This window comes from Procambarus clarkii, chromosome 2 (assembly GCF_040958095.1).
Source record: "Procambarus clarkii isolate CNS0578487 chromosome 2, FALCON_Pclarkii_2.0, whole genome shotgun sequence".
Taxonomy (NCBI): Eukaryota; Metazoa; Arthropoda; class Malacostraca; order Decapoda; family Cambaridae; genus Procambarus; species Procambarus clarkii.
In genome coordinates this window covers 34,273,310-34,296,726 of record NC_091151.1, presented here as the reverse complement: position 1 = coordinate 34,296,726, position 23,417 = coordinate 34,273,310, and the positions used below count along the sequence as shown (strand labels likewise).

General features: G+C 38.2%; 1 pseudogene; it reads left to right on the top strand.

Annotated features, from left to right (window-relative positions):
* Positions 1-23,417, top strand: part of LOC123751230 (uncharacterized) — a 43,067-nt pseudogene that overhangs the window by 19,372 nt on the left and 278 nt on the right.

Here is a 23,417-nt window from a genome sequence, read left to right as displayed (position 1 = left end):
AACCCTACCTAACCTAACCTAACCTATCTTTATAGGTTAGGTTCGGTTAGGTAGCCAAAAAAGTTAGGTTAGGTTAGGTTAGGTAGGTTAGGTAGCCGAAAAAACATAAATTCATGAAAACTTGGCTTATTAGGCAAATCGGGCCTTGCAAAGTAGGCTGAGAAGTGCGTTCTGGCTACTAGGTACGACATATATATATATATATATATAAATATATATATATATATATATATATATATATATATATATATATATATATATATATATATAAATATATATATATATATATATATATATATATATATATATATATATATATATATATATATATATATATATATATATGTATAGATATATATATATATATATATATATATATTATTTTCACGAATTTTCTCGATCTTTCGTTCGTTTCTTTTCACTGTTGGTGGTAATTCAAAAATCAATTCTCCAAAATTCATTTTTATTTCTAGTCTGACGCGACACTTGAGCGCGTTTCGTAAAACTTATTACATTTTCAAAGACTTTAGCTTACACATACACAACTGAATAGATCTTACACATCTTCGATTTGTTTATATCTACATTTAAGTGAGGTGGATGGGGTGAGGTAGTATTAATAGGGTATTAAATTCCTAAACACAAGACAGAACACGAAACAATAGGAATTGAATGGAAGTGATTTGTAGAAAGCCTATTGGTCCATATTTCTTGATGCTTGTATATTGGAGCGGAGTCTTGAGGTGGGTAGAATATAGTTGTGCATTAATTGGCTGTTGATTGCTGGTGTTGACTTCTTGATGTGTCGAGCCTCGCAGATGTCAAGCCGCCTGCTATCGCTTTATCTATCGATGATTTCTGTGTTGTTTACTAGGATTTCTCTGGCGATGGTTTGGTTGTGGGAAGAGATTATATGTTCCTTAATGGAGCCCTGTTGCTTATGCATCGTTAAACGCCTAGAAAGAGATGTTGTCGTCTTGCCTATTTACTGGTTTTTTTGGAGCTTACAGTCCCCAAGAGGGCATTTGAAGGCATAGACGACGTTGGTCTCTTTTAAAGCGTTCTGCTTTGTGTCTGGAGAGTTTCTCATGAGTAGGCTGGCCGTTTTTCTGGTTTTATAGTAAATCGTCAGTTGTATCCTCTGATTTTTGTCTGTAGGGATAACGTTTCTATTAACAATATCTTTCAGGACCTTTTCCTCCGTTTTATGAGCTGTGGAAAAGAAGTTCCTGTAAAATAGTCTAATAGGGGGTATAGGTGTTGTGTTAGTTGTCTCTTCAGAGGTTGCATGGCGTTTCACTTTCCTTCTTATGATGTCTTCGACGAAACCATTGGAGAAGCCGTTGTTGACTAGGACCTGCCTTACCCTAGGGGGCCTCGTAGCCTGGTGGATAGTGCGCAGGACTCGTAATTCTGTGGCGCGGGTTCGTTTCCCGCACGAGGCAGAAACAAATGGGCAAAGTTTCTTTCACCCTGAATGCCCCTGTTACCTAGCAGTAAATAGGTACCTGGGAGTTAGTCAGCTGTCCCGGGCTGCTTCCTGGGGGTGGAGGCCTGGTGGAGGACCGGGCCGCGGGGACACTAAAAGCTCCGAAATCATCTCAAGATAACAGAGTTCTTCGTCGACTTGCTTCCATTCTGAGCTGTGGCTGAGAGCACGGTCGACATAAGCGTTAACAACACTTCTCTTGTACCTGTCTGGGCAGTCGCTGTTGGCATTTAGGCACATTCCTATGTTCGTTTCCTTAGTGTAGACTGCAGCGTGGAAACCTCCGCTCTTTTCCATGACTGTAACATCTAGAAAGGGCAGCTTCCCATCCTTTTCCATCTCGTAAGTGAAACGCAGCATGGAACTCTGCTCAAATGCCTCCTTCAGCTCCTGCAGATGTCTGACATCAGGTACCTGTGTAAAAATGTCGTCAACATACCTGCAGTATATGGCCTGTTTCAAGTTCATGTCGCCTAAGACTTTTTGCTCGATGGTACCCATGTAGAAGTTTGCAAACAGGACACCTAGGGGAGAACCCATGGGTACCCCATCTACTTGCTTATACATGTGCCCATCCGGGCTCAAGAAGGGTGCCTCTTTAGTACAAGCTTGGAGTAGTTTCCTTAGAATATTTTCTGGTACGTCAAGAGGAGTGCAGGCCGGATCACGATACACTCTTTCGGCTATCATCCCGATTGTCTCGTCCACAGGTACGTTGGTAAACAGTGATTTTACGTCCAACGAGGCTCTTATCCCTGTGGCCCGTGTGCCCCGCAGTAAGTCAACAAATTCCTTTGGAGACTTCAGGCTGAAGGCGCAAGGGACATAAGGAGTTAGCAGGCCGTTGAGTCGCTTCACCAGTCTGTACGTGGGTGTGGGTATCTGGCTGATGATTGGCCGAAGTGGGTTTCCAGGCTTTCCATCGAGAGACCTGATGTGCTATTATTAAATAGCACATACATTACAAACTCATATATAATCAAACATTATGGCTACTCCTCTTACCAGTCACCAGATGAAGCATATGAAGGAGTTGCAATACTCATCCGTTCTTCATACAAACATGAACTCTTTCACACTCATTGGCTTCACAAACATTTCCTAGCCATCAAAGTTCACACACAAATGGGTTCTCTCATCATCTGCACAACCTACACCCGTCCTAACACCGGCAGTCCCATGCAAGATTTCACAACTCTTTTCAACCACACTCACTTACCTACGACAGCAAGATGCAAGGCCAAGGAAGCGCAGGAGCTGCTTCCTGGAAGTAGGTTGTGAGTAATGCTGAATGGCTTGAGTGTGAATGGTTAAAGGAGCTATGCTGCCACTCCCAATCATATGACCAAGATAATGCACTTTACCTTTAGCAAAGGTGGACTTGTCCAAGTTTATGGTAAGGCCAGCTGTCAGGAGCTTGGAGAACAATCGTTGCAGCTGGAGCAGATGTTCGCTCCAGGTGTTAGTTGCCAGAAGGATGTCATCCAAGTAGGCGTAGGTGTGATCTAGGCCGTAGATGACGCGGTTGACAGCTCGCTGGAAGGTGGCCGGGGCGTTACACAGTCCAAAAGGAAGGCGTTAATATCTGTACAGGCCGAAAGGAGTGGTGAAGGCAGATATTTCCTTAGCTCGCTCTGTCAGGCTGATTTGGCAACCTGTCCTCTTAGAAAGAACGTCAACATTTGCCGTTTGACTGTACAGCTGTTTTTGGACGTTATTTTGTGTAAAACTACGTCCATTCTCGCTTCCAGGGGCTATCTCTAATTATACAATGAAATACCACACTCTATTTATTCTATAACTCACTGACAATGCTCTGATATTTGTTCTTCGTGTAAAAGTATATATGTTTTTGCCTTAATTAGGTCATAATCTAGAAAATTCCATCCTGTCGATCTTTATATTTAGGAAAACATCTAATAAATTTGGAAACGAATTTTTCGTTCGCCGACAGTTGCCAGTTACTATTTCACCCTTTATACTTTAATGTCGCTGATCATTATGATATTCCCAGGATTTATATAGGTTTTGTAGTAGCATTTATTCAGACTTACAGTAATTTACCTAATGGGAAACCTCTATTGCCGTCGTAAATAATTAATAATCATTTTTAGGATAATAAATTAACAAACATGCCATTTCTTATGTTACGACTTTTTGGGTAGGACGTTCGGTTTGTTTACAACCCCAATGGTTTACAAAACACAGTACTTTTAATATATAAGTGACTAAGTATACTCTAATATATGGTCCTCAATGAAAATTATGTTTTTTTTTTGTAAATTTGTCCATAATGAATAAGATTCCTTACTGTCGATCTTTATATTAAAGAAAAACATCTAAGAAATTTGGTATTGAATTTTCGTTCAAATAAAGTTTCCAGTTACTATTTCCTAGTTATCCTTAAATGTAGGTGGTCATTATTTTACTGTTATGTATATAGAAATTTAGCATTATGCATTTATAATACAGAACAATTCGGTCGTTCCACTGCCTCATAATTATATAAAATACAATCTGACAAATACTTGATAATTAAAATCAGAGTTTTTGACAACTATAAAATCCTGTTGAAATCGTGCCGTTTGTAGTTGTCATATGTTTCTTAGTAAATAATATTGTGTAATGTTTGGCACAATTTATCACTGTATTTACAAACTGTTTAGGTATTAATGTATTCGTTTTTTTTTAATGTGTAATATGTTACTTAATCCTAAACTTCTTTTGCAACGTTTATATCAGATATAAGAAATTGTCGCGAAACGGCATATGAAAAAATTAATTTCCCCAAATGAAATTAGCGTATCGGCGATCGAGCGGCCATATTTAAAAGTGTATACTCTTGTCACTGTCCTGGCATTATTTTTCGATGTACGTATTTCATTTTTGGACCAATGTGTTCGCAAAAGAATGTTCTAGAAATACATAAGTATAAAACGTCACATAAGAATGCGTTCGACCGGCAACAAAAATAAAAACTACGTCGATAATACTCGTCGTGCCAATAATACAATTGTTTTACCACGATGATTCACTGCCATGCCGTTCTCCCAAATAAGCTCTTCGGCTATTAGAGAAAACGTAAATTACATGGCGAACATTTGTAAACTATCCCCATGTAAATCGGATCGAAATTGGAATTTATACAAATATTTATTCGCGTGACTCCCGTCAGAGTCAGCTTTGCGGAACCCACACAAAAATTAGTGACGCGCTCGCGCGCCACTGAGTGGCGAAAGTGTTAAATTAATTAATTAACGTTTAAACGTTCTTTTAGTGTAAATAACAGAAGAAAATGTATGACATAGTCTGCATATCTTTTTCCAGATGTCTTTTAATTTTTTTTCGTAGAGAAAACTAAGATTTTGCAAATTTTGCTTAACAAGTACATTAATTATTATCTTTTTGTCGTTATTATTGTTATAATTAAAAGAATTACACCTTGTTTTTTGTTTTGCTTATGTACAAACCATGGTCTAATAACCAGTTCGTTACCCCTAAATCAACACAACATAACCAGTTTACTCATGTCATCGCCCCCAAATCAACAAAAACAACAGTGAATTGTTGTAAATATTTATAGCTTAGGATTTCTTAGCTCAGGTTAGTCATTTTTAGACTGTTGTTTTAGTTTAGATTAACCTTCGTATGCTGTATACAAACTGAACGACCGGGCTCCACAACAACAACATGGCCACATCAGTTCGATTATTCCGGTAATATTTAACTACTGCTAATTGTTATTAGTTTAACAATATTGTTAGGAATGTCATAAGAGTTAGGGAATGTCAGTAGAGTAGTCACAGGGCAACAAAAGGTACCCAGCTTCTGGGTACGGGATCTTTGCCCGAAACGCTATGCGTGCTAGTGGCTTTACAATAATTATAATACTTTATTTAGGAAAAGTACATACATAGATGCAGAGTTACAGTACAAACATTCTGTTTGATTTATAGAAAGAGGTAGTACATACAATACCTAAAGCCACTAGTACGCACAGTGTTTCAGGCAAGATTGTAAAATCATCATTCCTATTTTCTCTCTTAACCCCCAGTGTACCTTCTCGTATATAAATAAATAAATAAATAAATAAATAAATAACCAGGTTTTTTTATGCGGATGTGCTGAAAGCCTGGAACAGGGAAGTAGGAAGCTAAAAATTAGGCTTATATTGAGGTTCCTCCTCCTCTCTTCCTCCTCAATTACTGGTCTGTCTAATTACCACAAGCTACACAAGCTTCCTGGCAATACGTTAGTAATGAATAAATATGATATGTTAGGTTAGGCTGACCTGATCTAACCTAAACTAACCTAATCTAACCTAAACTAACCTAACTTAACCAAACCAAACCTAACCTAACCTAAACTAACCTAACTTAACCAAACCAAACCTAACTTAACCGACGCTTGGATCGTCGACTTGATTTGGCATCACCAGCTCTTTATTTTCGTCTAATTTCTTTATAAAAAGGTACTTTTTAAGATTAAAATGATGTTTTTTCGTGTTGTACATTCAGTACCAACATTATAATGAGTAAATATATCATATTTATTCATTACTAACGTATTGCCAGGAAGCTATTTGAAGCTTGTGTAGCTTGTGGTAGCTTCTGGTAATTAGACGAACCACCAATTACTGGTGGAGTAAATCAACCTAGCCAACTTCATCCTAGCATAACCTAACCAACACTAGCCAAGCCTAGTCTACCCTTGCCTAGCCTAGGAAACAGCCCTTGACCCCCCTACTGTTAAGACTCTGCTCTCTGATTGTACCTATGACACCTATTATTAATTTCCTTCTGTATCTTTAGCTCCAGTTTGTTGTTATATTATGCTATGCAAACTTGGGACCTGGCCTTGTAGTATCTTCAATATATGTATTATTTGATACCATTCTTGACTCCTGTCCAGAGAGTACATTTTGAGAGCTTTGAGACGGTCTCAATTTTTTAGATGTTTTATCATTTCTATGGTTGCTGTTTATGGTCTCTGTATTCCCTCTAATTCAGAGATCTCTCCTGTTCAGAAACGGAGAGTGAGTACTGAGCAATACTCAAGATGGGACAGCACCAGTTATTTTAAAAGTGTTAGCATTACTGTGGGTGGGGTCTCTGAATTTTAACATTCTCATAAACCATCCCATTATTTTTCTGGCCGCCACTATATTTGCTCGGTTATTTTCACAAAGTGTGAGGTCGTCAGACGTCGTAATTCTCAGATCTCTTGCATGATTTTTCCTTCTTAGAGTAGGTCTGATTGTGTCCTGTACTCCTTGTTTCATTTAATTTCCTAGTTTCCACTATACTTCAGCACCTGTAACTTATCATTGTTAAACATCATGTTATTTCTGTTTTTTCAATGTCTCCTACCGTGCCAATTTTCTTGTGTCTTCTGTATCATCTGTAAAGTTTCATTGTTCAATTTTCAGTTATATTTTGCTTGTATTTTCACATGTATTAATTTTATTTTTATCTCAGTTTAATAACTGAAAAAATGCCAAAAAGTTAATATGTAAACAAAAAAGTGTTATGAGATTTACGTGTCACAACTCTCATTTGCAGTTTTTGGATGGTGGTGCAAGTATGCATCCTACCTTGTTCTTGTAGCTTTATATAATTAATCTAAACTGATTCTATTTTATGCCTGGTTTTAAATACTTTTTTACCTTTTAGGTAAATTTTACAGCAGCTCAACATCAATTTCAACCAGTGATATTGTTTCTCATGTAGTCGAATATCTGAGAGATCATTGCAACAATGGATTCCAAAAATCCAAGTAAGTCTCATTATAATTAGGAATAGGTTTTCTTTATCACGGTACTATATATTAATCATATTGCATACTTTATGATAGCCCAAATTATCATAATTTTCAGGCCAGAAAAGTGTATGAAGCAGTCTTGCATGCTACATAGTATTCATTTAGCTAAGAGTATAATTAGCAAATGATTCACAAAAATATTAATTACACAACTTGATAATTGTCCCAGACAGGCGTAAATATCATTGCATCTTCATTTTCTGATGTGTGGTTTTGTCATCCAAAGATTGTAGATTATTACCTAAAATTCCAATTTAGAATATTTATTAAGTATTACTTAGTTTGCTTTCATCTAGAGTATGCACCTCCTCTCTTGGATTGCCTACCCTCCATCCTTCACCAGACATTAAATATCTTTGCTTATACTAAGTATTTAAAGTGCAATTAATACCTGCTTGATGGGGTTCTGGGAGTTCTTTTACTCAGCAAGCCTGGCAGTAGGCCAGGCTTGACTTGTTAGAGTTTGGTCCACCAGGCTGTTGCTTGGAGCGGCCCGCAGGCCCACATACCCACCACAGCCCGGTTGGTCCGGCACTCCTTTGAGAAAACTATCCAGTTTTCTCTTGAAGAAGTCCGTGATTGTTCTGGCAATATTTCTTATGCTCGTTACGAGTATGTTGAAAAACCGCAGACCTCTGATGTTTATTCAGTGCTCTCTGATTGTGTCTATGGCACCCCTGCTCTTCGCTGGTTATATTCTGCATTTTCTTCCATATAGTTCACTTCAGTATGTTGTTATTTTACTGTGTAGCTTTGGGACCTGGCCCTCCAGTATTTTCCATGTGTATATTATTTGGTATCTCTCTTGTCTCCTTTCTAGTAAGTACATTTGGAGAGCTTTGAGACGATCCCAGTAATTTAGGTGCTTTATCGAGTCTATGCATGCTGTATATGTTCTCTGTATTCCCTCTATTTCAGCAATCTTCACCTGCTCTGAAGGTGGGAAGTGAGTACTGAGCAGTACTCAAGACGGGACAACACAAGTGACTTGCAGAGTACAACCATTGTGATAGGATCCCTGGATTTGAAAGTTCTCGTAATCCATCCTATCATTTTTCTGGCTGCCGCAATATTTGCTTGGTTATGCTCCCTAAACATTAGTTTTTTGGATATCACACTGATATAAGGATATCAGTGTGATATCCTTACAAATTTTACTGATTTTCTAACTGATTAGTTACTAATTTTCACTAGAGATTTGTTGAATAGCAGAGGAATGGGTGTTGCAAGAACAGGGCAGCACTCTTATACATCATAGACATTATTTCATTATTGTTCCAAGCTTTGATTTTAAGTAATTGAATTATTGATATAATGTCTGTCGGGCTGACTGGTAAAAGGAGTAGATTGTTAGCTGCCTGTTAGATATGTAGTAACATGTGTCTGGGTCTTTGGAATTTTTCTGCCAAGGTTTGCACAAATTCATGAAAAGAAGCTATTGAACTCATTTGCAATATATAAGTCTGTTGCAAGTGTGTAACCATCCATCCTGATACCACACCTGAGCCTTCCTTTCCTGAAGATAATCCCCTATCCAGCGCAATAATCTCCCTTCAACATCAAGACCAGCTAATTCATATAAAATAACTTCTTTGTTGGCTTTATCAAAAGCTCCTTATAAATCAATAAAAATTCTATAATAATCATTATCATTAGCTAGACATTTAATAATACAGTCAGAGGTACTTTTTCCTCTGAGGAACCTGAACAAATTACTAGACAGCTGATCACCTATTATATATAAAAGTTTATTTAAAATGATCCTCTCCATCATTTTACAAAAACACGAGGTTAAAGACACAGGTCTGTGCTCTCCATTGGCTTTAGGGATAGGGATGATCATAGTTTTTTTCCATTTACTGGGAATACTGCCCTCTTTATAACTAATATTAAAGAGGTCTAAAAGTGGGCTTTTCGTCATAATGGCAAGTTCGTTAAGTATTTCATAAGTTACTCCATCCTCCCCAGGGGCGGTAGATTTCCCAACTTTAATCGCCATTATTTTTTCTTGATCTCTGATAATACCTGTGCAAGTGGCATCACCACTGTTACCTGCTGTAAGTATAAAATCCTTTCTTAGATCTTTCCAAGAATCTAACGACTCTCTCGTTACAACGGGTAATTAAATGAACTAAGTTTGGCAGCTTCCGCCCATTTATTTACGAGACCATTTGCAATTCCTTACGGGTCAGGATGTGCAACAAAATTATTCTTTTTACCCCTTATTTCATTTACGTCTTGCCAGATTTCCTTCAAGTTTATGTTACTCCCAACTTTCTCTGCAAACTCCTGCAAATCCTTGCTCCTAATTTTCTTTCTCTTCTCCCCACACTTTTCTGGGGGGATGCTTTTCTATACCAGATGTTTTCCGGTTCAATGTTGCATTAAATACATCTACCTCCTTAATTAAATCTTCATAAAATGCTTCTGCCGAAACTGGCTTATAAGTATCATACCAAGACTTAATATGACTAACATGACCCCTTAATTCTCCCTTATTAAACTTTAACCTTTTCCTCTGAAGACAGGCAAGCTTTTTATCTAGTTTAAGTTATATTTGTAATGCAAAATTATCCCTTAGCATTTCATCCACAGTAAGACAATTCCCCTCTATACCCTCAGCATTTATCAAATAAGCATAATCTAATCTCCCTCCCCTCAAATGAGTAGGAGAGAGCTCGCCCAGCAGTTGAACATCTTCATGTTCAACATGTTCATCTTCATGTTCAGAATGCTACCATCCCTATCCCCAGTTTCCTGGAGTGCTACTATGTTAATATTCTCTCTAAGAGTATAATAGTGTATATCCACGGCTCTAGTTTTTAATCAATTAACGTTTGTTATATAGGAGTGTCTGTACTATGGGGCCTAAGGTTATCTGGATGTAGGGGCAATAGTAAGCATTAAGAGTTATCAAAATGGGAGAACTAAAAGGCCCGGCCCCCAAAATAAACTATCCGCAGTAATAATAACTTGCTACTAGACCATGTCCGACTAGAGGTTGATCATAGCACTCCCATACAGGAAGAAGGGATACTCCGTTACTACTTACTTATTTATTAACCCCTTAACAGCCCCCATATACACTCACACCAATAACAATAATAATAATTACTTTACCACACTATCTTACGTTAAAAGCCTTGGTTCACATAGACAGGATACAAGGTTTTACACTGAACACAAGCTAGGGTAAAGTTCTACTAGGGAAACACTTGAAGCTAGAGTCAGCTTAGGGTAGGGAGACCACGTGGTTCCACTGGGACCCCTATAGAATAACTAGTAATATAACTCTAAAAACACCTACTACACACAAAGTATACTACTCTACACATAGAACACGTGTATGCCAGAAATTGAATAATGTAAACATTATTCAATACTTAGCTATACTAAGCTTAGCTATACTACTAATATACTATACTTAGCTTGAACAAGACACAGAAATAAGGAAACGAGGAGGAAGGGTAGGAGGGTCCTGTCCACACCACGCCAGCTCAGAGAAGATTGAGTCTCAGTCTCCTTCCCCCCAGCTGGCTCGCTGCCGGCAGACTGCTCAACTAATCGTACCGCAGCCCTATATCAAGTTTACTCAGGTTTACTTTACAAATGATTAGAAAGTGTTAGTAAACATAGTTGGTGCCTATGTTATTAATTAATAATCAACCCCAAGCTCAGTCTTTAAATGCTCTTTGAGAAACAATAATAGTCTTACGTCTGGCAGGGAATATATATATATATATATATATATATATATATATATATATATATATATATATATATATATATATATATATATATATATATATATATATATATATATATATATATATATATATATATATATATACATATATATATATACATATATATATATACATATATATATATATATATATATATATATATATATATATACATATATATATATACATATATATATATATATATATATATATATATATATATATATATATATATATATATATATATATATATATATATAGATATTTATATATAGATATTTATATATAGATATTTATATATAGATATTTATATATATATAAATATGACCGAAAAATTAAGATTAATAATTCTAACACGAATTTTCTCGATCTTTCTTATGATTCTTTTCACTGTTGATGGTAACTGAAAAATCAATTCTCCAAAATTCATTTTTATTTCTAGTCTGACGCGACACTTGAACGCGTTTCGTAATAACTTATTACATTTTTAAAGACTTAAAGTTTACACACACACAACTATTACCTGCAAACACTAAACAGAGTTCTTGCTATGCTATGATTTAAACAGCTTTCATTTTTCATTTTATACCCACATTTTGGGGTGAGGTGATATGTTACGACAGTTTTGGATGAGGTGAACAAAACTTTCAACACAGGATAGAACACGAAACAATGGGTATTGAAGGTAAGAATGGAAGTAATTGCAGAGGGCCTATTGGCCCATATTTCTTGATGCTTCTATATTGGAGCGGAGTCTTGAAGTGGGTAGAATAGAGTTGTGCATTAATTGGCTGTTGATTGCTGGTGTTGACTTCTTGATGTGTAGTGCCTCGCAGATGTCAAGCCGCCTGCTATCGCTGTATCTATCGATGATTTCTGTGTTGTTTGCTAAGATTTCTCTGGTGATGGCTTGGTTGTGGGAAGATATTATATGTTCCTTAATGGAGCCCTGTTGCTTATGCATCGTTAAACGCCTGGAAAGAGATGATGTTGTCTTGCCTATATATAATGAGTTTTTTGAAGCTTACAGTCCCCAAGTGGGCATTTGAAGGCATAGACGACGTTGGTCTCTTTTAAAGCGTTCTGCTTTGTGTCTGGAGAGTTTCTCATGAGTAGGCTGGCCGTTTTTTTGGTTTTATAGTAAATCGTCAGTTGTATCTTCTGATTTTTGTCTGTAGGGATAACGTTTCTAATAAAAATATCTTTCAGGACCCTTTCCTCCGTTTTGTGAGCTGTGGAAAAGAAGTTCCTGTAAAATAGTCTAATAGGGGGTATAGGTGTTGTGTTAGTTGTCTCTTCAGAGATTGCATGGCGTTTCACTTTCCTTTTTATGATGTCTTCAATGAAACCACTGGAGAAGCCGTTGGGGCCCTGTGCACAGGCACAGGGCCCCTTAACTCCCAAGTGTCCTGCCATATCCACGGAGTGGACTAGTTCCATTATCACTGTCCTAAACTCTCTCGGCACCAACACTTGGTGTTTCCTCCATCCATACTTTATCCACGCCGGCTCCATCCGGTCACCATTTCCTCATCAGTAAGTCGTTTTCCATATAATACTGTACTGGGGACTCTAAACACGAGTTCCCACTCTTGCCTCTCTGATCTTGTCCTTAAATTCAGCATTCTGGACTCTAATCAGGTTCACTCTGTTCACATTCCAAATCTCTGGTAGGGTAATCTTCACCTCTGACCTCGTCATGCCCTCATTTTCACGAGCTGGACCTTCACCAAACAGCACTGCTATCTACACATCAGGTTCCTCGCTAAGTGGAGTCGACACTGTCACATCACCTCCAGTGTCCCCCTTGTCGGTAACCTCTGACCTTGTCAGTACACAAGAAGGGAACTCAGTGACTTGGCTGTCCTCTGACTCATCCTCTAAAAACTTCTCCATTATCATTAACTGTTTTAAATCATTATATGACTCCACCCCGACAGCTTCAATCGATCTCAGGGAACGTCGGTCCGTTTGTCACAACCGTTTTCGGTTGTGTAAAACATTAACATTTTATTACAGAGCTCTTAATATTATAATAGACAACCGGTGATGAGGTGGGCCAACACCCAAAATCGGGTGAGCCTCTCACAATCACGTAACAATAATATATATGTGTGATAGGATGTTGTTTGACATGGAGATTTCATCATATCTCAGAAATGTTTTCTTTATGCTTCAGGAGTTAACAGAAACGAACGCAATACGCTGTTCTTTACAGTCCAGTAGTCCTGGCATTCCCCCAGAGACAACTGAGTATATGCCTCTCTAGCAGCACTGATCAATCACAACTGGACTAATAGAGCCTATTCTTCCTGCGGCCACTGTTTGAGGTAGGCTACCTTAAGTGCTCAAAGAAGCTTTCCGACTCCTCTGGCACAAACAGTGGAATATCCTTTCCCTCACTCTGTTATCCTGTGGATGTGACACGTGTGTGGTGTTCTCTTGCAACCCATGCTCAATCCTCTACTCCGTCAAAGTTCTAATTGGTTCTATTTCCATTCGTATTGTTTTCTCTTTTTCTTTTTCTACCTTTAGTTTAGTTTTCTCTTTTTCTTTCTCCTGTTCTAACTCCAATTCTCGTACTCTGGTTTTCTCTCTTTCCTGCTCAACTTTGGTTTTCTCTTTTTCTCTCTCTCCCTACCAGTGAGATTTGGAGAGATAGGCATACGAAAGGCAACTGAGGTAGCACTTCCAGCATTCTTATCCTCATGTACAGCAGCCAACGAATTGGTAGGGCAGATCCTACCAGAGCGTATGAGAGAGACAGCGGGAACTCATGATCAAACGTTCATCGAAGCAGCCAGACAATGGGACACCATTGCACACCCTCAACCCCGACCGCAAGTCCCAAAAGACCACAAGCAGGCCCACTGGGATAGCCCCATAATGGAAAAGACTGTCACAGCAATGATTGACAACGCTGATGCTGAAAACAAAGCCCGCCTCCTAGCGGTGCAGCACCCCACGCCGGGGATTTTTTATTTGCTGTGCCCAATGCAGCCCTGGGAACTCGCCTCAGTCATGACGCTCTCCGCATTGGAGTTGCCCTTCGCCTTGCCGCCCCCATCCTCACCGAACATAGGTGCATCTGCGGAACTGCGATGGCAGACCAATATGATCGTCATGGTCTGGTATGTCGTAAATCACAGGGTAAAATTGCAAGACATGAAGAAGTCAACGACATCATCAAGAGGAGCCTCGCCACAGCAAGCTGCCCGGCACAAAGAGAACCACACTTATCCAGACCTAACGACCCTCAGAAGCGCCCTGATGGGGTAACCTTGCTACCTTGGAAGGATGGTAAGCAAGTGGTATGGGACTACACGTGCGCTGCCACACTGGCCAGTACCTACCTCCACTACAGCACACGTGAAAGCGGTGGTGCTGCTTCTTTCAGGGAATCGCAGAAAATTATTAAATACAGAGGTCTAGCACACTGCTACAGCTTTGTTCCGATCGGCTCGGAGACCCTCGGTTCGTGGGGAAAATGTGCATTGAAGTTCCTGAAGGAATTGGGGGACAAATTGATCAGCGCTACAAAAGACCAGAGAGCAAAAAGTTTCTTGTTCCAGCGCCTCAGTGTTGCGATTCAGAGGGGAAATGCCTGTTGCGTCTTGGGCACTAGTCCAACTTCAGAGGAATTCAAAGAAGTGTTTGACTTGCAACAATGATCGAACCCGTCTGTGACATTCATCAATGTTTCCCATTGTTGTGTTTTTCAAGAGATCCATAATCTTTAAGCACCTTTTTGCATTATTATTTTTGTATCAACCCATGTATATCTTGTAACCATCAAATGCATAATAAAGCACAAAAAATAAAAAAGGAAGGGGGTGGTAGGAGAAAAGCACACAGAAACTGTATTGGAGGGGATCTAAACATTCCCTCTAATGCGTTATGCGTGGTTTCCTCCGAGGCTATGGGTCCCCCTTCTTCCAGCTAGAGGTGGTACTCCCTTCCTATATATATGTATATATATATGTATATATATATAGGAACTGGTGATCCAGTTCTGAACATCAACATGTTGATGAAATTAATACCCTATTAATGCCACCTCTTGTTATGTCTTGTGTTGATGAAATTAATACCCTATTAATGCCACCTCACCCCATCCACCTCACTCAAATGTAGATATAAACGAAACCAGGAGATGTGTAAGTTCTATTCAGTTGTGTATTTGTAAACTAAAAGTCTTTGAAAATGTAATAAGTTTTACGAAACGCGCTCGTGTCGCGTCAGACTAGAAATAAAAAGGAATTTTGGAGAATTGATTTTTGATTTACCTCCAACAGTGAAAAGAAATGTACGAAAGATTGAGAAAATTCGTGTTAGAATTATTAATCTTACTTTTTCGGTCATATTTAATAATATATGTCTACAGGAAAGACTGCTACCAAAATATACTAATATATATATATGTATATATATATATATATATATATATATATATATATATATATATATATATATATATATATATATATATATATATGTATATATATATATATATGTATATATATATATATATATGTATATATATATATATATATATATATATATATATATATATATACATATATATGTATATATATATATATATATATATATATATATATATATATATATATATATATATATATATATATATATATATATATATATATACATATATATCATCATCAAGAGGAGCCTCACCACAGCTGGATGCCCAGCTGAAAGAGAGCCCCGTTACCTAACGCCCCGTAACTCTGATGCTCTTATTGGTCGCCCGGATGGTATCACAGTGAACCCCTGGAAGAATGGCAAGCAGTTGGTATGGGACTACACGTGCGTATCAACCCTGGCTAACACCTACATTAACCTCAGTGTTGCACAACCAGGTGGCGCTGCCACCCACAGGGAAGCAGCCAAATCCCGTAAGTATAGAGAACTGGATCACCACTACAATTTTGTCCCCATTGCTTCTGAGACGCTCGGCGCCTGGGGTAAAAGGGCTACCAGTTTTTTGAAGGAACTGGGTTCTAGGCTCATTGAAACAACAAGGGACCCGAGAGCTGCAAGCTTTCTTTTCCAGCGCCTCAGTGTGGCGATACAGAGGGGAAATGCGCACTGCATCCAGGGTTCCTGCCCGCCATCTGAGGAGCTGGAGGAGCTCGACAACATATGACAACCATCTTTGTAACCCATATGTAACTCCTTTTTTGTAACAAAGTTCAAATAAAGTAAATATATATGTGTACATACAAAAGAATAGGGGTGGTAGGAGAAGATAATATTAGTGTTCAGTGAGAAACCATAAGGTCTCCTCTGAATACTTTTTATTTTCTTCTCCGAGGCTATGGGTCCCTTCATATATATGTATATATATATATATATATATATATATATATATATATATATATATATGTATATATATATATATATATATATATATATATATATATATATATATATATATATATATATATATATATATATATATATATATATATATATATATATATATATATATATAGTACCACCTCTAGCTGGAAGAAGGGGGACCCATAGCCTCGGAGGAAACCACGCATAACGCATTATATATATATATATATATATATATATATATATATATATATATATATATATATATATATATATATATATATATATATATATATATATATATATATATATATATATATATATATGTCGTACCTAGTAGCCAGAACTCACTTCTCAGCCTACTATGCAAGGCCCGATTTGCCTAATAAGCCAAGTTTTCATGAATTAATATATTTTCTCTATTTTTTTCTAATGAAATAATAAAGCTACCCATTTCATTATGTATGAGGTCAATTGTTTTTTATTGGAGATAAAATTAACGTAGATATATGACCGAACCTAACCAACCCTACCTAACCTAACCTAACCTATCTTTATAGGTTAGGTTAGGTTAGGTAGCCGAAAAAGTTAGGTTAGGTTAGGTTAGGTAGGTTAGGTAGTCGAAAAACAAATAATTCATGAAAACTTGGCTTATTAGGCAAATCGGGCCTTGCATAGTAGGCTGAGAAGTGAGTTCTGGCTACTAGGTACGACATATATATATACATATATATATATATATATATATATATATATATATATATATATATATATATATATATATATATATATATATATATATATATATATATACATATATATATATATATATATATATATATATATATATATATATATATATATATATATATATATATATATATATATAACTGAAAACTCACACCCCAGAAGTGACTTGAACCCATACTCCCAGAAGCAACGCAACTGGTATGTACAAGACGCCTTAATCCACTTGACCATTAAGGAACATATAATCTCTTCCCACAACCAAACCATCGCCAGAGAAATCCTAGTAAACAACACAAAAATCATCGATAGATACAGCGACAGCAGGCGGCTTGACGTTTGCGAGGCACTACACATTAAGAAGTCAACACCAGCAATCAGCAGCCAATTAATGCACAACTATATTCTACCCACCTCAAGACTCCGCTCCAATATAGAAGCATCAAGAAATATGGACCAATAGGCTTTCTACAATCACTTCCATTTCAATACCCATTGTTTCGTGTTCTGTCTTGTGTTGATGAAATTAATACCTTATTAATGCCACCTAACCCCATCCACCTCACTCAAATGTAGATATAAAATCGAAGATGTGTAAGTTCTATTCAGTTGTGTATGTGTAAACTAAAGTCTTTGAAAATGTAATAAGTTTTACGAAACGCGCTCGTGTCGCGTCAGACTAGAAATAAAAATGAATTTTGGAGAATTGATTTTTGAATTACCTCCAACACTGAAAAGAAATGTACGAAAGATTGAGAAAATTCGTGTTAGAATTATTAATCTTACTTTTTCGGTCATATTTAATAATATATGTCTACAGGAAAGACTGCTACCAAAATATACTAATATATATATATATATATTAGTATATATATATATATATATATATATATATATATATATATATATATATATATATATATATATATATATATGTATATATATATATATATATATATATATATATATATATATATATATATATATATATATATATATATATATATATATATATATATATATGTATGTTTACATATATATAGTTAAGGAAATTCTACCTGACACCCTGAGTGATGTAGCGGGGATACAGGACCCCCACTACACGGAATGTGACACGAAATGGGGTGCCATGACAGACCCAGCACTCAGACCAGCCATGCCGAAAGCCAAGAAACAATCCAGTTGGGACAGCCCCATTGCAGACAAAGAAGCCACAGCTTTGCTGGAGGCAGCAACAACCCCCAGTGATCGTGCACGCCTCACAGCTGTGCAGGCTCCCCATGCAGGGGACTTCCTTCTGGCAGTCCCTATGTCTGCGACAGGCACACGTCTTGATCCGCAGGAGCTCCGTATTGCAGTCGCTCTCCGCCTTGCTGCCCCTATCCACACTGTTCACAGGTGTATTTGCGGCGAGGCAGATGCTGACGAATATGGATTGCATGGCCTGCACTGTGGAAAATCGGGTGGTTGGCACACTAGACACGACGAAGTCAACGACATCATTAAAAGAAGCCTTGCCTCTGCTCAGTGTCCAGCGGAGAGAGAGCCCCGCAACCTACTGAACCGTGACTCTGTTAGCTTTGCCGGCCGACCAGACGGAATCACACTGCGTCCGTGGAAGGGTGGCAGGCAGTTAGCATGGGACTATACTTGCGTATCCACCCTGGCAACGACATACATCACCCTCTCTGCCGGCACGGCAGGAGCCGCAGCGACACACAGAGAAAAACAAAAGTCAGTCAAGTACAGGCAATTAGATCAAAGGTACAATTTCGTTCCAATAGGGTCTGAGACCCTAGGCCCATGGGGTGAGAGTGCAAGAAGGTTTCTTAAGGATCTTGGTTCCAAGCTCATTGACACCACAAGAGACCCTAGAGCAGCAAGTTTTCTCTTTCAGCGCCTCAGTGTCGCGATCCAGAGGGGAAATGCCCGCTGCATCCTCGGTTCCTGCCCGGCGTCGGAGGAGTTCGAGGAAATCTACAGCCTCTAGGAAGCGAACTTTTTCTTGTGTCCTCTTAATGTTCATTTTTTGTATAAAATCAGATATGTAACTGTATAACCTTGCATAATAAAGTGTACATCATAATAAAAAAAAAAAAGGGGGTGGTAGGAGAAGTGAACACTCTTTCGTATTCAGAGTTAAATGTCAAGTTTTTCCCTGAGTGCTCTGTGTTCCCTTCTCTGAGGCTGTGGGTCCCTATAATTACACCAGTGGTGGTACCCCCCTATATATATAATTAGTATATTTTTTCTTTGGTAACAGCCTTTCCTGTAGACATATATTAATAAATATGACTGAAAAAGTAAGATTAATAATTCTAACACGAATTTTCTCTGTGTTTCTTATGTTTCTTTTCACTGTTGATGGTAATTGAAAAATCCATTCTCCAAAATTCATTTTTATTTCTAGTCTGATGCGACACTTGAACGCGTTTCGTAATAACTTATTACATTTTCAAAGACTTTTAGTTTACACACACACAACTATAACACTGCAGTCTACACTAAGGAAACAAACATTGGAATGTGCCTCAATGCCAACAGTGACTGCTCAGACAGGTACAAGAGGAGTGTTGTTAACGCTTATGTCGACCGTGCTCTCAGCCACAGCTTAGGATGGAAGCAAGTCGATGAAGAACTCTGTTGGGTAAGGCAGGTCCTAGTCAACAACGGCTTCTCCAATGGTTTCGTTGAAGACATCATAAGAAGGAAGGTGAAATGCCATGCAACCTCTGAAGAGACAACTAACACAACACCTATACCCCCTATTAGACTATTTTACAGGAACTTCTTTTACACAGCTCATAAAACGAAGGAAAGGATCCTGAAAGATATTGTTAATAGAAACGTTATCCCTATAGACAAAAATCAGAAGATACAATTGACGATCTACTATAAAACCAAAAAAACGGCCAACCTACTCATGAGAAACTCTCCAGACACGAAGCAGAACGCTTTAAAAGAGACCAATGTCGTCTATGCCTTCAAATGCCCACTTGGGGACTGTAAGCCTTGTACAACCACTTGTACACTTGGGAAACCACTTCGTGTGAGCTCGTTTCTGTATAGTTTTAAGTTTTTCCATCGTAAAATAAAATACTACTATCATGAACCTTGTATTGGGTGGCTCAGGCATTCAGTTTACAATTCAGTAAGTGTTTACTGAACGTGGAAATCGCTACATGCATTGTCATTTTGTTTAGGGTAAAGTTTCCCCATCTTAAAATACTACTATCATCAACCATGTATTGGGTTTCTTAGACATTCAGTTGTCTAATTTCATTCAGTAAACACTCGGTAAGTGTTTACTGAACATGGGAATCACTTCATGTGTGCTCATTTTAGTTATTTTTTAGTGTCTCCATCTTAAATTAAATACTACTATCATCAATTTTCGCCATTTCCACTTTCAGTAAACACTTACTGAGTTGTAAGCTGAATGCCTGCGCCACCCAATACAAGGTTCATGATAGTAGTATTTTATTTTACGATGGAAAACTTTAAACTAAACTAAAAAATGAGCATGCATGAAGTGATTCCCACGTTCAGTAAACACTAACTGAGTTGTAAACTGAATGTTTACATGGTTGTTGATGATGATAGTAATATTTTAAGATTGGAAAACTTTAAACTAAACTAAATAATCACACATGAAGTGATTTCCACGTTCAGTAAACACTTACTGAGTTCAGCTGATGGAAGTTAGCCAAAGAATCTCCCTTTAAAGGAGGTGTGGTTGAGTGTAACCTTGGATTGTCCATGAGCAATTTTAGAGCAGTAGTACACCGACAACTTCAACAAGATCCTGTAGATCTGAGGCAAAGTGAAATTGACACTGCTTAATTTAGAAAGTGAACTTGTGGTCGATCTGGAACCCATTGTCGATATGCCGACTTATAATGAATTTTGTAACTAGCTCATCAAGATTGTAACTTGCTTATCTAAATGAATTGTGGGGTTCAGTCCCTGAGCCCATTATGTGCCTCTGTAACCCTTTCCAATACGGCCCACAAGATGGGTATGAGGTGCATACTCATACCCATCTTGTGGGTATGGGTATGCACCCCACACCCAATGAACTAAACTAACTAAACTGCCATACAGTGTTAATGGCATAAGGTCAGCCTTACGAATCTGTAGATCCTATGTCCTACCAAATTGAAGCCGGGTATTTCACTAATGACTCAGCTCGAGAGAGAAGCAGTCTGTCTCATAGCATATTAGAGTCTTCAGTCCACTGTTGCTGTTGCTGTTTGTCTTACTGAGTTACTGAGGGATGGTTATAAAATATAATAATAATAATAATAATAATAATAATAATAATAATAATAATAATAATAATAATTATAATAATAATAATAATATCAAGACTAAGATTCGTAAGGTATATGTTGTAATCACACAGTTAACAAAAATATTAAAATTTGTAGGTAGTGATCACGTCTCCCCAAACTCTTCTGTCTTCCAGCGTGGTATGTCCTCTGGTGAGCATGTGTGGAATGGGATGGCATCTGTGTGTTTGTGAACAGGGTCACTACCCTACATATGAACAGAAATGATAATACTACTAAAGGCTTTGCATAGAACATACGGTCTGGGAAGGGTGGGGTGAGGGTGAGGGCAAGGTCACCCAAATACCTCGCCCATCTCAGTACACCTCAAACCACCACCTTAGATGTGTAAAATGTGTAATGGTGAACACAGTAATATTTATTTGGTAAGAGAGATGAAATGGAGATACCTCCCCCATCTGTCTACTAGCTAAACCCTTTGTACAGATTGGATGGTTGACTAGGATAACAAGAAGGTGCGATGGAGTGGATGAATGACTCTCCTTATCTGTCTGCGTTTTTCCACATTAGTCTTATATATGTTTACTTGCTAACAGCGCATGCTTGGAATTTGTGTGGGGAACATTGCTCACCTATGGGAGAGAGAGAGAATGAATGGCGCGTTTGAGGTATAGCGGAGGTCAGACCGCGATGTGGTTACCGACCTCGCCCATCTCACTAAACCTCAAACCCCCCAAAAAATGTTTCCCTCATTCATTTAGTACACGGCTACCTACTGACTTTGACGAATAGAGAGAGAGAAAAGCATGTAGGATTTGATATAAGAAAATTGAAGTATAGTAGCCACCTTTAAGATAAAAAAATATGGTTGAACTTTGTATGTGGGGAAGATGGCTCACCTATGGTAGAGAGCGAACGGGACGCACCACTCGCTTGCTCGCTCACGGGTCATTGGAAAGGATCGGGTGTTTCAAGACATGAACTAATGTCAACCCTCTTAGTAGATCTCCGATGTACACCACTGAGAGAGAGAGAGAGATATCTTTATAAAAATGGTTCCCTCTTTCAGTAAACACTTACCTACAAACTTTGTTTACTGAGTTTACTGAGTGATGCTAAATGGGGGCAGTAGTTTGATAGATAGAAGGAGGGGGAGGGGGAGATGTCCCTACCGCTAACACGACCCGGTCTGACGGCTAACTAATTGACGTCATTGAACACCACCAACACAGCTGGATTGGGTGAGAAAAAGTTAAACGGTTCATCGTTTACATAAAACAGTCATTCTTTAAGAAAAAATTATGACTCCACTGTCACACGATGCCGCCGCCAGCTGTTCCCCCCTTTCTCCCCTCCCATACCCATCTTACACGAAGCTGCCGCCATCTGTTCCCTCCCTCCCGTTCCCCTCCTTCTCCCCTCCCATACCCATCTTAAGACTCTGGTCTCCTTCCCTCTCAGGTAGGGGGGCCTCTCCCTCCACAACATAACCTACATACTCACATCTATCTACACACACAGGATTAACTCTACGGCACATACTCATACATATTAATCTTCTCTTCTCCTCTTCCTTTACTCTCCCTACATGACCGCATACAACCACATAGCCTCCTGCCCCCACTCCATATTCATCTACTACTACTATTCCTCTCCTCTTCTTCCTTTACTCTCCCTAATTGACTGCATACAACCACATAGCCTCCTGCCTGCCAAGTAGGGGTCCCCTCCCTCCTCTACATAACCTACATACTCCAATCTATCTACACACATGATTAACTCTACGGCACATTCTCATACATATTCATCTACTATTCCTCTCCTCTTCTCTACACCTCTTCCTTTACTCTCCCTACACGACCGCATACAACCACATAACCCACCTGCCTGTACCCCAACATGACCCTCTCTCAAGTAACGCCTGACCGGACGCTACGCTCCGCCAAGCGCCACACG